Source organism: Oncorhynchus gorbuscha, linkage group LG13 (assembly GCF_021184085.1).
Source record: "Oncorhynchus gorbuscha isolate QuinsamMale2020 ecotype Even-year linkage group LG13, OgorEven_v1.0, whole genome shotgun sequence".
Taxonomy (NCBI): domain Eukaryota; kingdom Metazoa; phylum Chordata; class Actinopteri; order Salmoniformes; family Salmonidae; genus Oncorhynchus; species Oncorhynchus gorbuscha.
The window spans coordinates 57,916,571-57,932,697 of NC_060185.1; the positions used below are offsets into that span (position 1 = coordinate 57,916,571).

At 45.0% G+C, this 16,127-nt stretch overlaps 1 protein-coding gene across 2 annotated transcripts in view; it reads left to right on the plus strand.

Moving 5' to 3' along the window:
* LOC123993192 (AF4/FMR2 family member 2-like) overlaps nt 1–16,127 on the plus strand; it is a 185,552-nt gene that overhangs the window by 66,824 nt on the left and 102,601 nt on the right. The gene's annotated exons all lie outside the window — the stretch shown is intronic.

A 16,127-nucleotide genomic window follows, 5' to 3' on the forward strand; every position in this document is an offset into this window, starting at 1 on the left:
ACAAGAGGAATACCTATGTGAGAATGCTGTTCATAGACTACAGCTCGGCATTCAACACCATAGTACCCTCCAAGCTCGTCATCAAGCTCGAGACCCTGGGTCTCGACCCCGCCCTGTGCAACTGGGTACTGGACTTCCTGACGGGCCGCCCCCAGGTGGTGAGGGTAGGCAACAACATCTCCTCCCCGCTGATCCTCAACACGGGGGCCCCACAAGGGTGCGTTCTGAGCCCTCTCCTGTACTCCCTGTTCACCCACGACTGCGTGGCCACGCACGCCTCCAACTCAATCATCAAGTTTGCGGACGACACAACAGTGGTAGGCTTGATTACCAACAACGACGAGACGGCCTACAGGGAGGAGGTGAGGGCCCTCGGAGTGTGGTGTCAGGAAAATAACCTCACACTCAACGTCAACAAAACTAAGGAGATGATTGTGGACTTCAGGAAACAGCAGAGGGAACACCCCCTATCCACATCGATGGAACAGTAGTGGAGAGGGTAGCTAGTTTTAAGTTCCTCGGCATACACATCACAGACAAACTGAATTGGTCCACTCACACTGACAGCGTCGTGAAGAAGGCGCAGCAGCGCCTATTCAACCTCAGGAGGCTGAAGAAATTCGGCTTGTCACCAAAAGCACTCACAAACTTCTACAGATGCACAATCGAGAGCATCCTGGCGGGCTGTATCACCGCCTGGTACGGCAACTGCTCCGCCCTCAACCGTAAGGCTCTCCAGAGGGTAGTGAGGACTGCACAACGCATCACCGGGGGCAAACTACCTGCCCTCCAGGACACCTACACCACCCGTTGTTACAGGAAGGCCATAAAGATCATCAAGGACATCAACCACCCGAACCACTGCCTGTTCACCCCGCTATCATCCAGAAGGCGAGGTCAGTACAGGTGCATCAAAGCTGGGACCGAGAGACTGAAAAACAGCTTCTATCTCAAGGCCATCAGACTGTTAAACAGCCACCACTAACACTGAGTGGCTGCTGCCAACACACTGTCATTGACACTGACCCAACTCCAGCCATTTTAATAATGGGAATTGATGGGAAATGATGTAAATATATCACTAGCCACTTTAAACAATGCTACCTTATATAATGTTACTTACCCTACATTATTCATCTCATATGCATATGTATATACTGTACTCTACATCATCGACTGCATCCTTATGTAACACATGTATCACTAGCCACTTTAACTATGCCACTTTGTTTACTTTGTCTACACACTCATCTCATATGTATATACTGTACTCGATACCATCTACTGTATGCTGCTCTGTACCATCACTCATTCATATATCCTTATGTACATGTTCCTTATCCCCTTACACTGTGTATAAGACAGTAGTTTTGGAATTGTTAGTTAGATTACTTGTTGGTTATCACTGCATTGTCGGAACTAGAAGCACAAGCATTTCGCTACACTCGCATTAACATCTGCTAACCATGTGTATGTGACAAATAAAATTTGATTTGATTTGATTTGATTTGATAAAATCCATCGTGGCAGTTTACTTTCAATTCTGAAGAAATGGAACGCGCATGGACCAACAGATTACGCACACAGGACACCGGGCGGGACACCAGGTAAATGTAGTCTCTTATGGTCAATCTTCCAATGATATGCCTACAAACACGTCACAATGCTGCAGACACCTCGGGGAATAGGCAGAAAGCGCAGGCTCATTCCTGGCGCATTCACAGCCATATAAGGAGACATTGGAACACAGCGCCTTCAGAATCCGGGGCATTTCCTGTATGAAACTTCATCTTGGTTTCGCCTGTTGCATTAGTTCTGGGGCACGCACAGATAATATCCTTGCAGTTTTGGAGACGTCAGAGTTGTGTCCTTCCAAGGCTGTCAATTCCATGCATAGTCGAGCATCTTTTCGTGACAAAATATTGCGCTTAAAACGGGCACGTCTTTTTAATCCAATAATGACACAGCGCCCCCATAGGTTGAAGAGGTTAAAGGAGTAAGATTATCCCACAGGTTGACATGCTTATTTCTTTCTCTCTTAGGTCCATAAAAGTGCCAATAGATGAGATACCCAACATACCGTAGATCTACCACCGGTGGCGTGTGAGCTCAGAACAACATCAGTTTGTTATTACAAAAAACATAGCATGAGATCAGGGTGTAGTATGAAAATGTTTCCCTGACACCTGACTTTTCTCTGCATAGGGATAAACACAGAAGGTGGACCGAACCACCGCCATGTCAAAGGGTTTAACATGCAGGAGGAAAGTAGGCCGTTATAACGGCCTAATGGAAGGGAGATAATTAACTATAGTGACGAGCCACTGAGATAGGAAAGGGTCCAGCAGAGAAAGGTGACTCCTCACGGTTGACATGGAGCCTGTTGACCCTGACGACCAGGCAGGGCGAGTCGCTCAATGAACTCTGGCAGGTTTACCCAAGCAGATCAATGGCAGTTAATCTTTCTGTGTTGTCTGCTTCTGCCATGGCCTTGGCTGCAGCCAGGCAGTTGGAGGAAGAGCAGAAGTGAGTGCCTGTCCATGAGTGCCTGTCCGTACAGCGGTGTGTAGTTCTCTCGCCCACTCTCCCTCTGCCGCCATTGGCACAGAGCTGGGCAGGGGCAAGCATACATAAGCAGCACACAGAGAGAGAACCACACACGGAGGGACCACACACATAACTACACAGAGACAAACGAATCCCCTACCAGCGAGAACCCACACATTTAGCAGGAGCTATTTCTCCTCTCTGTTCGACCTGTCAATCACACTCCATTCTCTTCCACCGCTCATGCAGGCGGCAGGCAGGCAGGGAGGAGGAGGAAGTGCTTCCGAGCCAATTAATTATTGTTGTGAATTTACCAAATCCTGGAGATGGTATCAGCTGCAAATTTCCCTCCACCACAATTACAGTGACTGCTGCGAACTATTCACATTTACGAGGGTGCCGATTTTAAATGATCAGAGACATTAGTCGTTTGTGTCTCTAAGTGGGTTTTGATTTCCACTGAAGACACAGGCACAGGGGTGACGTGAGGAGGAAACTGGAATTAAACAACAACAGTTCACACAGGCTGGCTGTTAAAAGCCCCAGTGCCCTTGGTGGAGACAGATAAAGCAGTCAAGACGCTGAATAGCTCCTCTAGGCTTTATACACTTCAGCTGGAGACGACACATTGCTGTAGTTCCACTGTTCAGGTTTGAATAACACACGCAGTATGTTTGGGATTGCCATTGGAGCATTGTGTGTGTGTGTGTGTGTGCGTGTGCGTGTGCGTGTGCGTGTGTGTGTGTGTGTGTGTGTGTGTGTGTGTGTGTGTGTGTGTGTGTGTGTGTGTGTGTGTGTGTGTGTGTGTGTGTGTGTGTGTGTGTGTGTGTGTGTGTGTGTGTGTGTGTGTGTGTGTGTGTGTGTGTGTGTGCATATGTAACTGCTTGTGAACCCATGTCTCATGCTTTTGTTATTTTGTCATGTTGGAGAAAAGGGAGTTCCTAACCTGTGGTATCCTTTAAACCATAGCCCAGTCTGATTTATGATTTATAGAACCCACTGGTATTCTGCAGTTAACCAAGTAACCACTGGGCTTTCAAGCTCCCAGCCAGGAAAAACATCTTACATTCTTGTTATATATTTTATAATTCACTGATCCTCAAAAAGAGCCTGTCTCTCTCAGAGGGGTTTATTTGATCCAGCCCATTGGTAAATTAGTGGTGGCCCAATGTTTCTATAAGGCTGCAGTGCAAGTCCCTATGGGTCTCCATGCACTAGTCCAGGTCACTGTTCTCCCTCTTCCCATGATTATCATGTTGAACAACAGATAGTGTTTAGAAGACTCGCTCTTGAACTTGGAAACAAATGTGCAAATTACCCGCAGAAATTGGATATTACAACCTCCACTGGCGTAATGGTCAGTGACTGCCATATAAATCAAAACATAATTATGGCGGGGCCACCGACTTCCTCATTTGCATAAGTGCTCATAAAGATGGGGGAATATTATGTTGCACCGAAATGAAATAAATAAACAAAAGAAAAAGTGATGAAGCAGCCGGCACACAAATACCTCCCTGGCGAATAACAGTGAATTCATCAAACAGATGTTATTGCCCCAGCCACTGTGTTGGTGGAATTTTTTGAGGCTTAAAAAAGAAGAAGAAAGACCTACTGCTGATGGATTTCGCACAGAGAGCTTCGGTGTGGGTGGTGGATGATGTCACAGTTCACACACACGGTGGTGCTGCTGTGTGCCTGTTTTTCTGTATCCTCCCATCCCTAACCCCCATCACCCCCTCACTCCCTAGCCCCAAACCACCAGTGGATCCCACTGCCTCCACAGAAATGTCCGCCAAGACATATGCTGTTGGACAGTTCATGTGACCAAACGAGGGAGTCACCCATGGCGAAATAGGGAAAGCTTGAATGGATTCCTTGGGAAATGTAACCCTGCAATTGTATCTTACTTGTTCGCCCTTTTTTTTATTGACATAATCAGACTTAATCAGAATGGGACACTTATTGTCCTTGTCAAAAGATAATTTTGTGACCAAAGACAATGATGCTGTGAATGATGATATGTGATATGGTTTCAGTATAGCCACCTGTATAGAACAACCACAATTGGCTGGCTAGTGTTACTCACAGTATTTTATTTTATTGAACCTTTATTTAACTAGGCAAGTCAGTTAAGAACAAATTCTTATTTACAATGACGGCCTAGGAACAGTGTGTTAACTGCCTTGTTCAGGGGCAGAACGACAGATTTTTACCTTGTCAGCTCGGGGGATTCAATCTAGCAACGCTCAAACCACTAGGCTACCTGCTGCCCCTACACACTGAAGTGTTTTGATGACTGCCATGCTTTAACTAAATACAAGGATGTCACACATTAGAAATAAGGCTAATGTTTCAGCTAGCCATATTCTATTGCAATTATATGGTTCAATAGCGGTGATTATAGTTCTTTTTCAATCTCCCTCTCTGAAGTTTTGGTTTGCTGGCTCCCTCATCATATCCTGCCTGGGCATAATGGGCCAGTCTGGTGGAAAAAGGATGATAAATGGAGCTGGCAGGGGCTCATAGATTTATTAAATTTCTATCAAACCCTGTAACAAAAAATCTGCTTTGGTTAGGAACAGGCTTAGATTTTTTAATCAAAATTCATGAGTCCCCGATTCGTGGTTGAACAGGCCCGAGGAAGACTTGAATCGAAGACTGATTAAAGAAAATAAAAGGCTTATTTGAAGTAATTTTTCAATGACGCCTTTTAATTGGATGTTAAATCAAATTCTTATCTGCTTTCCCGCAGATAGCGTTCTATATGGTGGTAGCATGGGTGTCACTTCCACTGTAACCGATACTCGGAATAACAATGACTTCACACTTCCTCACTCGGCGAAGGATGGAAGGCAGCGTGAGTGGCTGCTGCGTGCGTTCCGAGGCTGCATGGGCCGACTGATTAAAAATGCAAACGAAGGGGGTTGGATTTGTTTATTTCTGCTTCTCAAGCTGTTTGAGAAATCCTTTCGGAGGGGAGACAGACACTGTTGTTGGGGGAAGGGTGCTGGACAGTTGTTGGGGAGGGGGCTTATTATGTGATGTGAGGAGGGGAGTATGGCCTAGCAGTGGATATATGGCTGCCAGCTGATCCCAGCCACTAGTAATGAGACTGGTCCTTTTGATGACTTATTCCAGTTTACTGTAGATGCACATACATCCACTCATCTTAGAGATAATGTACACAACTTCAGTGCATAAATGCTAGCTACACAAGGGCAAGGGAAAGCGCCCTTGCTGGGTATAAAGTACGTCTTAGCTGCTTGCAGGTCATTTTAATTGACGCAGTTGGTGTTGAGGGGAAATTAGATTTGCAACAGTAATAATATTTAACTACAATGCCCTCTGTGGTAGAGTAGTGTCTTCTAAATGATGATTCCGTGGAGAGCAGAACAGGGCATGTTCCAGACTCAGTTGTTCTCTAGTCAGGACTCGGAGGAAATAGAGGAGGCGTTTCATCAGCCAGAGGTGTAAATGCCATTGTGTTTTATAGCAGCGAAGTGACACTGCGTCACAATGACCTAAGAAGATATTGTAGTCTCTGAGCGTTTCTGTCACCTTCTCCATAAAAATGCAGCACCTCGTCACTTTAAACTACTGCCGCTCTTAATGGGAACAAGTTATGTCTTTGTCTGTCCTGCAGTTCAAGGGTTGTTTCTTACATTCAGGATGTCCACTTGTTCTGTTCTGTCTGGACTCCTCAAAAGTGTACTCGTCAGTGTGTGTGTGTGTGTGTGGTCCTTCTGTAGCTCAGTTGGTAGAGCATGGCGCTTGTAACGCCAGGGTAGTGGGTTCGATCCCCGGGACCACCCATACGTAGAATGTATGCACACATGACTGTAAGTCGCTTTGGATAAAAGCGTCTGCTAAATGGCATATTTTTTTATATATTTTTTTTGTGTGTGTGTGTGTGTGTGTGTGTGTGTGTGTGTGTGTGTGTGTGTGTGTGTGTGTGTGTGTGTGTGTGTGTGTGTGTGTGTGTGTGTGTGTGTGTGTGTGTGTGTGTGTGTGTGTGCATGCACACACGTGAGGGCATTTACATTTCAGTCATTTAGTAAACACACTTATTCGGATCCCAGGATTGCATGGTTGTAAGGGTGTATCTGTTTTTGTGTGTAGGCTGCCTATGTGTCAGCAAGAGAATGTATCACTCTAGATGAGCGTTTGTTTGTCAGTGATTGTGTGTGACTAGCAGACTTCAGATGCAGGTATTTACGCCACACAATGCCTCAAGGGGGATCCTGGTATACATTAGTTAGTGCTGTAGCAACAGGCCTCTGGGCTATCTGTCAACGCAGGAGAGATTTGGGTTAGAGCCAGGCTCCTGTCACGTCCTACTGGTGTGCCCTGATTCAGTCGACAGGCATCCTGGCATGCTCTCACACAGGTCCTCTATAACGATTACCATAGAGCACAGAACAGGACCAATATACAACAATTCCTCTTTTCCAAATACAACTCACCCAAGAGTAAAACATATTGGAAGTGTATATATGGGTCTCCAGCCACATCCATTCAACATTTACACTAGGTTCAATAGCGCAGTACTGTCATGGTTGAATGAGTTTCTACCTAATCCTGGCTGATCTCAGGTGAGACTTGGGGGCCTGTGGGATTGTCTTAGTTTATCATGTTTTTGTATCTAAAAGACTTCAGGTCCATGATAGTGGCCTGATTTGAATTTCATTGAGTTTATTGTTCCATTGAAACAGCATGTCCTCACCGGCTGAATCCCATACATATCATAACGTTGTTCAAGGCTGCTCTATTCATTAGCTTGTCTGCTGTATCTCTTAAGTGGGTGTTGAATTTTTATTTTGGTTGTGGTGCCACCACGTACAGACAGATGCACGCAAACACACACACACACACACACACACACACACACACACACACACACACACACACACACACACACACACACACACACACACACACACACACACACACACACACACACACACACACACACACACACACACACACACACACACACACACACACACACACACACACACACACAGAGCACTTGCATACGCAAACGCACACACACACAAAGCTCTCAAAGGGCACTACTATGGAGATCAATCCAGCATTGTAATTATTCACAGAAACAAAGCCAAAATGGGCAGTCAAAAAAATAAGAAAAAAACTATGAGAAATCATTAGTGTGTGCAAGTTAAATTAATAACTGAAGGACAAAAACAAGTCAAAGGTCAAGCACGGAATGATTCCTGAAGGCCCATATTTCTGCATGTGATTGTGTGTGTGTGCGTGTGTGTGTGTTTGCATTCCAGTGATCCAGCAGCCACTGGCTCCCGGACTCATTACATTTTCGTTGACTGTGAGAATGCAGAGAATGCAGAGCTTATCTGTGCCCTCCATCCACGTGGCTGCTCATGATGCTGTTTTTGGAGAGTTCCTGATGAAATTGTTGTTCCCCTCTAATCTAGCACATTATTGCCTTTCAAACTGGCCTGTCTGGGGCAGAGAGGGGCTGGCTGGGTTGACTGGGCTGTACTCAGGGTCTGGACTGGGGCAGAGAGGCTGCTGAGTACTAGAGGAGGTTCAAGAGGTCTTGTAGTGGTGTGGTTAGAGGGTTGATGGGGGGGAGGAGAGGGGAAGACAACATTTAAAAGCTTGGTAAGAGATTAGTATAAAGTATAAAGTAGTATAAAGAGGTTGGAGGTACAGTTGGTTAGATGCACAGTTGGAGAGCATTAATGAAAGGTAGAGGACAGGAATGTAGGTAAAGTAGAGTTCATGTAATTTACAGTTATTCACCAGTCATCATGTTGTCCTCTCCACTGTGGGACCAGTGGGAGCAGTCAGCCATTGGGTGAGCCCGGGAGCCTCATTTGAATACATTGTTAGTCATTGATGTGGAGCAGTGTGGCTCTCCACTAGATGAATATTAATTGAAGTCATGAGCCATCAGTAATGTGGGCTTGACAGCCGACAAAATCAGCGGACACAAATGCCCTCTGAAACAAGCGCTCACGATACCCCATGTAGTCTCACTCACTGTTCAATGCTGCTTATAAACTGGGCTGCGAAGATAATGTGTGTGTGTGTGTGTGTGTGGGGGGGGGGCATGTGTGTGCTTGTGTGTGTGTGTGTCTTCATGTATGGAAGAAATAACAGCAGTAGGTCGTAAATCACAGTTTGGTGAGGGCCATATTTCTATAATCTGGTCTCTGGTTAGTGGTATTTGGAACAATCATCGTGTTTGAAGCTCTCTCCTCCCCATTTGGCTCTACCTTTGCCAAAGTTCTGTTTTCTCCCCTAGTTTATGTAATGCTCTTTTTTGGCTCATAAAGTGAAGCTGCAATCTAAAACCTGTAACTCTGACAGGACAACTCACCACCACAGCTCTGCACAGTTCATTTGTCTAGGTATCTGAGTAGCAAGGCAAGAACAATACAACTCCTCATATATACGTCCCAAAAAATGACAGTGAATATCTCAGTGTGTGTGTTAGTGTTTTCTGCTCAATTGTGTCTATCCTCACTCATATTTTTTTTTTATCTCACTGGCTTGCTTTCATCAGCCTGGTTTCCTCTCCCCAGAGGACTCTCTAAGAACACAACATAGCACCATCTATTTACCTGCGCCCAGGTAGCTTACACACTGTAGTCAAAACTTTAGCAGCTTCACGCCTTTAAAAACAAACCTTGAAATTAAATGGAAAATATATGGAAACAAGGGCTGTGTGTTAAAGTCTAATGACAGCTAAATGTGATTGTTATATAGTTCCATGGATATTAGCTACAGTAGTCTTTTGTAACTGCCCGTGATTGCCATATCGTCCTGATAGGATGGAACTTAAGCTTGTTTTAACTATGCATCGTTCCTATAACAGCCGAGTCATTTAGCAGACATTCTTATGCCAGAAGTTGGACCTTTTCCGAAATGGGCATAGGGCTTTCCTATTCAGACCCGATACACATAAATAAATGTTTTAAATATAGAGACCAGTCCCGAACGGACCCGAGGACAACTAAACCGAGGCAAACCGCTCAGAGATTTGGATAATTGTTTTTGAAATGCTGCTAAGCCACCCTTGCACTCTTTATTTTTTATTGAAACTTTATTTAACTAGGCAAGTCAGTTAAGAACAAATTCTTATTTACAATGACGGCCTACACCGGCCAAACCCGGACGACGCTGGGCCAATTGGGCGCCACCCTATGGGACTCCCAGTCACGGCCGGTTGTGATACAGCCTGGATACACTCTACTGAAACATAGCTGTTATGTTATAACGCTGAAGGGGCTTATAGTGAACATAGTTCATACTATACATACAATTCTCAATTTAGTCATCCTCCTACCAATCCCTGCTTATTTTTTCCTCAAACATTGACCTCTATCCTGAGATCAGACCCACATCATTTGCATATGCAGTCTGTTCCAGAATGATCTCCTAAATCATTATATCTATGGAGAACCGGAGTGCCCCTTCTACATTATCCATCATCCTTCCCTCTTCACCCATCTCTCTCTCTCTCTCTCTCTCTCTCTCTCTCCTCATAATGATGAAACGCAGATGGAGACTTGCATACTGTGCATAAATAGCATATTTAATTGGTCTGCAGCGCGGCCTAAATCAAATTACTCTTGGACTGACAGGGACACTTACGTTAACATCGTTCCCTAGCAGAGCCCAAGCCAAAATTTTAATTAGTAACAGATAATTAGGATAAGAGAGGGAACTTAGGCTGACGTCGGCGCTGCGTAATTGGAATGCATGTAAAACATACTGCTGCTGCTCATTAGTGGTAGCCTATAGCTCTGCCCACTTTATGACCTCACTCACACTCTCCACAGTAGCAGTGTGGAAACATACAGCATCACTCGTTTGAGATTGCTAAGAGTAAAGATCCCTAGGTAATTTACCACTTTGAATCCCTCTGGCCATAGCCAATCCTTCTGTGATTTAAGCTGTGCTTTAAGCACTGAAAGTTAGTAAAATTGAGTTTTACCTTTGGCATAGTGTTTTTGAGACTATTTCCATTCTATGTGAGAGATGAGAAGATCTAAGCCTCTGGCCCCTGAGGGCCTCGGTTCAGCAGCTGGTGTATTTACTCCATCAGCTAATTGCTGTGGAGGGGGATTTTACACCTACAGTGGTACAACGCCCCTCTCTCAGATGCTGGCCCCTCCTGACAACACGTCACTTAGCGTTCCACAATAAAGGTCAGCTTTTTGAGATGATGGACTGGAATTCTCCCAGGGTAACCATTATAATTCCCCTCATTTGCCCCCTCTCTTCCTCAACGATCCCCAGTCTTCCTACTGTATCATTTGTTAATGCTGGCAGAGCTCATTACTTTACCCTTTGAGGAGAGGAGTGGTGCTCGGTGCCTCAGCCTGGCTGTAGCTCCAGGCACTTGGGGTATCATGCTGAATGATTAGCAAGCCAAGATTAATAGTGAATTAAAGTACCTGGAGATTACACATCTCCCTTCCTGCAGCCTGGCTGCCTGGCAGGGAAGCCATGCTGGGTCCTCTGCTTTATGCCTGGGTGGTCATATGGGGGAGGTTTCCCCTGCAGGACCAGCTAGCGTTCCCCCTGCCTGTAGTCACGCTTCCACTAGCATCTGAGGGATGTTGTGCTTTGCATGGTAATTAGGTCCCTTTGTTCCATCTGTTTGGTGGTGTAAGCGCTGGGGGGGCGGCTGAGGCAGAGGCAGGCAAGGCTGCACGCTGAGCCCCAGGGATTGTGCATTCTGTGGGGGTGGCAGGAGCGCAGGCTGGGCCTCTACCTCCATGCCCAGCCCTAGGGCGCTCTACTTCTTACTATAGGATAGGTGCATCTTATTTGTTTTGTCCATCTGTCCATCCGTATGTCTGTCTGATTGTTTTTGTGAGTGTGTATGTCTACCTGCCTTTTTGCCACAGTGTTGTTTGGCCTCATGGCCGGCGTCACGCTAAGCGGAGGTGGCAGGGGCTGTGCAGCGCCTGACAGGGGAGTCTCCTCCCCTCCACTCATCCCAGCTGGGTGTCTCCCTGTGTTAGTGTCCATGCCCCAGCAGACCTACACCCCCAGCACGCCCACACAGAGGGCGCTGTCCCATGGGGCAGAGGGCAGAGCAGCAGGCCTGGGAAGAACAGAGAGGGAGAAAAAAGTCCTCTATGAGCTCTAAAAGGTGCCTCAATACCTTCCAGAACTATCTTTCTGAAGGCAGTCTGTAGCATAAAGCTAAAGGTAAAGCCTTTGAAAGCTGCCTGTTGCTGTGTTCAGGTACAGTAAAACATCTGATGCTGAGTACACAAACGTGTTAAATGCTTCAGAGGGACCCTGGCTGTTCTGAAATGCATGAGAGGTGGGTGTGCGTGGGGGAGGGGTATCCGTGAGAGAGGAGCCCGGCTGTGCCTTCACAAAAGCCATTGAAAATGAAGTGTGGAAATCAGATTAAACGTGAAAGCCAGCTCCTACAATAAAACAATATGGAAAACAGAGGCAAGCAGAGGGTGTGGAATAGAAGGGAGAACCGAATCAGTCAGGAGCTCAATGAATTCAATGAAGTACCTGATTATAACGATCCTGCAGAAAATATTTTGGCGTATGCCCTGAGGAATGGAAGTAGGCCTGCGGAATTGCTGGAACCAAGCATGTTAGTGAGTCACTATGCAACAGAACAATCTATCGGTTTCCCTTATAATTGTGGTATTGCTGGGAAATGCCAGTAAGCAATGAAAAGGGGTATACAGGGTGGAAATTAGAATGTCCATTTAGAATGAACATGCTGCATTTGATTGAGGCTCATCTTGGGCAGGCAGGTGTGTAAATCTAGTCTGATTTAATTTATTGTAAGAAACTGTACTTAAGGAGGCATACTCAGAACATTTATAAAATACTGAGGTATCTGTAGTGTTGTTGATTTAATCATATTACTCTTTTGAAAAAAAGATCTATTGTCCCGTTACTGTGTGTGACATGGCATAAATGGGAATTAGGAAGTGAAACTGTTTTTTCTCTCTGTTGATCTGACAGTTCAAAGAGCTCCTTCCTGACTAGCAACTTCATTGGGACAACTTGTTCCATTTTCATGCAAACATCAGTTCCTCTGTTGTACTTGTTCCTCTGTGTGTCTGTCTCATGTGAGCTAGCCCTCTATTGTTAGGTTCAGCCTTAGGCGGGGGGGGGGGGGTTCAATCTCAAATGCCCTAAGGACTCCTTAAGCTCTGTGTTGGATCACCACCGTAACTGCCCAATGGCTATATATATACAGTTGAAGTCGGACATTTACATACACCTTAGCCAAATACATTTAAACTCAGTTTTTCACAATTCCTGACATTTAATCCTAGTAAAAATTCCCTGTCTTATGTCAGTTAAGATCACCACTTTATTTTAAGAATGTGAAATGTCAGAATAATAGTAGAGAGAATGATTTATTTCAGTTTTTATTTCTTTCATCACATTCCCAGTGGGTCAGAAGTTTACATACACTCAATTAGTATTTGGTAGCATTGCCTTTAAATTGTTGAACATGGGTCAAACATTTCGGGTAGCCTTCCACAAGCTTCCCACAATAAGTTGGGTGAATTTTGGCCCATTCCTCCTGACAGAGCTAGTGTAACTGAGTCAGGCTTGTAGGCCTCCTTGCTCGCACATGCTTTTTCAGTTCTGCCCACACATTTTCTATAAGATTGAGGTCAGGGCTTTGTGATGGCCACTCCAATGCCTTTACTTTGTTGTCCTTAAGCCATTTTGCCACAACTTTGAAAGTATGCTTGGGGTCATTGTTCATTTGGAAGACCCATTTGCGACCAAGCTTTAACTTCCTGACTTCCTGACTGTCTTGAGATGTTGCTTCAATATATCCACATCATTTTCCTACCTCTTGTGCCATCTATTTTGTGAAGTGCACCAGTCCCTCCTGCACCAAATCACCTGCACAACATGATGCTGCCACCCCGTGCTTCACAGTTGGGATGGTGTTATTCGGCTTGCAAGCCTCCCCCTTTTTCATTGTTAATAAAGATGTTGACTCAAATTGACTAATATCTCGCTTGGGTTTTGTGTGTATACCCTGAGGCATGGTGCGGCGCAAATACCTGCATCTGATGTCTGCTTGTCACACACAATCACTGACAAACAAATGCTCATCTAGAGAGATACATTTATTTTCCAACTCATAAGTTTATCTATTCATCTGTGTCTATATATCAGTCAGCCCATGAAAATCCCGTTGTTTATTCATCCGTCCACTGTCAGAAGGATAGACATTTAAAAAGCCCTCTGTGAGCCTCTGCTTATCGTCTCATGTTCAAATCTACCTATTTGTTCCCGGAGCTGCTCTTCCACTTTCTAAGCACAATTTGAGTGGTTGCCGAGAGCATCAGAGCCTTGTGCAACTTTGATACATGCGTTTCAAAAAATAAGGCTAATACATCTTATCTGTTGTTGATACACAGACGCTTTTCTCAACAGCTATTTCAAAGAAAATGTATTTCTGCCCCAGTAATTGCCTCTGCAACATTCCCTGGATCTGCACATCATTCGAAGCAATTGGTCTTATTTTTCCCTGAAAGTGTTCTGCAGTGTGCAGAACGAGGTGACTGACAAAAAAATGTTCTATCCTTTTTTCCAATTTTTTCTCCATTTACCCGTGTCTTGCCAAAAAAATAATAACTTGGAGAGAGATTAATGACACTTCCAGTGATCTCCGTGTGAGAAAAACACCAAAGCATGTTAAATTCATCACTGCGAAGATACAATTAACTGCTTTAGTGTGATTAAAACTTGTGAGTTGTAACCGGTTGTAACACTGAGCTGCTCAATATTCAGTATTGGATTTTCTGTGTTTTTCGATCCCTCATGATTTCAGACTCCTGCATACACTTTACAGTCCATACACTGTCCACACAAATGATTTTCAACATGGAACTGTAGAGAATTACATCTGAAGAGCGTATCTCATTTTTATTTTACATTGCCCATGGAATCACGCTATTCTGGAACACGGGCATCTGGCAAAGCTTTTATTCACATGGGGAAATTGCCTATCGCAGAAAAATCATTTGTAAGTCCATTCAATCTGACTGGAACGGCAGGCACACAGAGAACCCTGCCTGAGTTAGGAAATAAGATCTCAGCTGGATAATTCTGTTCCAGCCATTTTGCAAAATAACTTTGGGGATATTGAGAAATTAACGTGCTTTAATGCGTCTGTAAACACACTCCTCAACCCATTGGAAATGCATTGTCTGTTCAATCACATTTGTCAAACGCTATCTGAAATGTCACAATTTGTCAGCCAGCCGGCTGCACTGCCTCTGACGATCTTTGTTTTCACCTCAACCGCCTTCCATTAGCTCCAGTATCATAACCATGACAATAACTTCAGTATCTGCAATACGAACCCAGATATCTGTCACATCTGACTTGATCCCGACAAGCCCAAACCTCTCAGAGTGGGTCTAAACTGTTTGTCACTGAACTGGGATTCCTCTTTATATCTTTGACATTTGGTGTTCATTCCCGAGGCAGAGGAACAAGGCAGACATAGAGCACCTCCGAGAGTCACGCCTGGAATCTAAATGGGGTTCACCACAGGTGACGGTGATATGGACCCGGTGTGGCTGGAATAAGTTGTGCCCCTGTACTTCTGTACCACGGAGTGATATTAGACAGAGCCAGTACAATGGTAGAGAACCCATCTGATTAGAGTCACTTGGTTGGTTTCTATGGGAACAGGATATTATGTGCTGTTGGTTGAGCTAACAGGAAGTTTATGTCTGTCTGTGAGGCTTGTTTACAAAGCTCCTACTGACTCCAATCCCCCTTGTGGGATCTGGGATGAATTAGGATGACTTCAGACACCCTCCACTGTGGACAGACACTGTATAGCATGGCTCATTCATAAACACACAGTCACAAACAGTCCAACACTACTATCTCTGGAGAGGAATCCCGGTGAAATATAGATATAGTTTTACTAATTCACTCTTTGATGTAATAGTTAAACAACGCGTTCTACCATTTTGTGTGTTATAATTGCTTTCTGTCATGGTTTCAGTTTTGTTGATACTCAGAATTCAATAGGAGCTGGTACTTTGCAAAAATGCATATTCATTAAATCACAATAATTTACAACTACAAACTCTTACTGAGTATATTGTATCTTTATGTATCTCCTCATTGCCACTGTAGTTTAGCAGCTTTACAGTGCAGATCACACCATTGTGTCAAACAGAGTCAGAGGATGGTAGTGTAGAAGGAGGCTGGAGGAACACGACAGGTCAGCCATGGCATAAGGAGCGTCTTGGGGATGCTACTGTGTGTAGCTACCCAGCTCCCTGTAACCTGAGGTGGATAAAGCCCAGCTCTGCTCCCTCCATCACTCCTCGCTCCACGCCTCCTCCCTACCCAACGCCCCTAACCCTCTCTTTGGACTCACTGACCTTTCCAGTGCCAAGATGCCCCCAGTCATGCACGGGGTGGGCTGATGCCACTACCAGAGCAGAGGTAAAGCAGAGCAGAGTAAAGGAGACTGTGTGAGGGCCAGCCAGTCATCCAGGGTCCCATGTGGCTCTGTGGGTGGCATGATCTCATCAGCCAGCCCA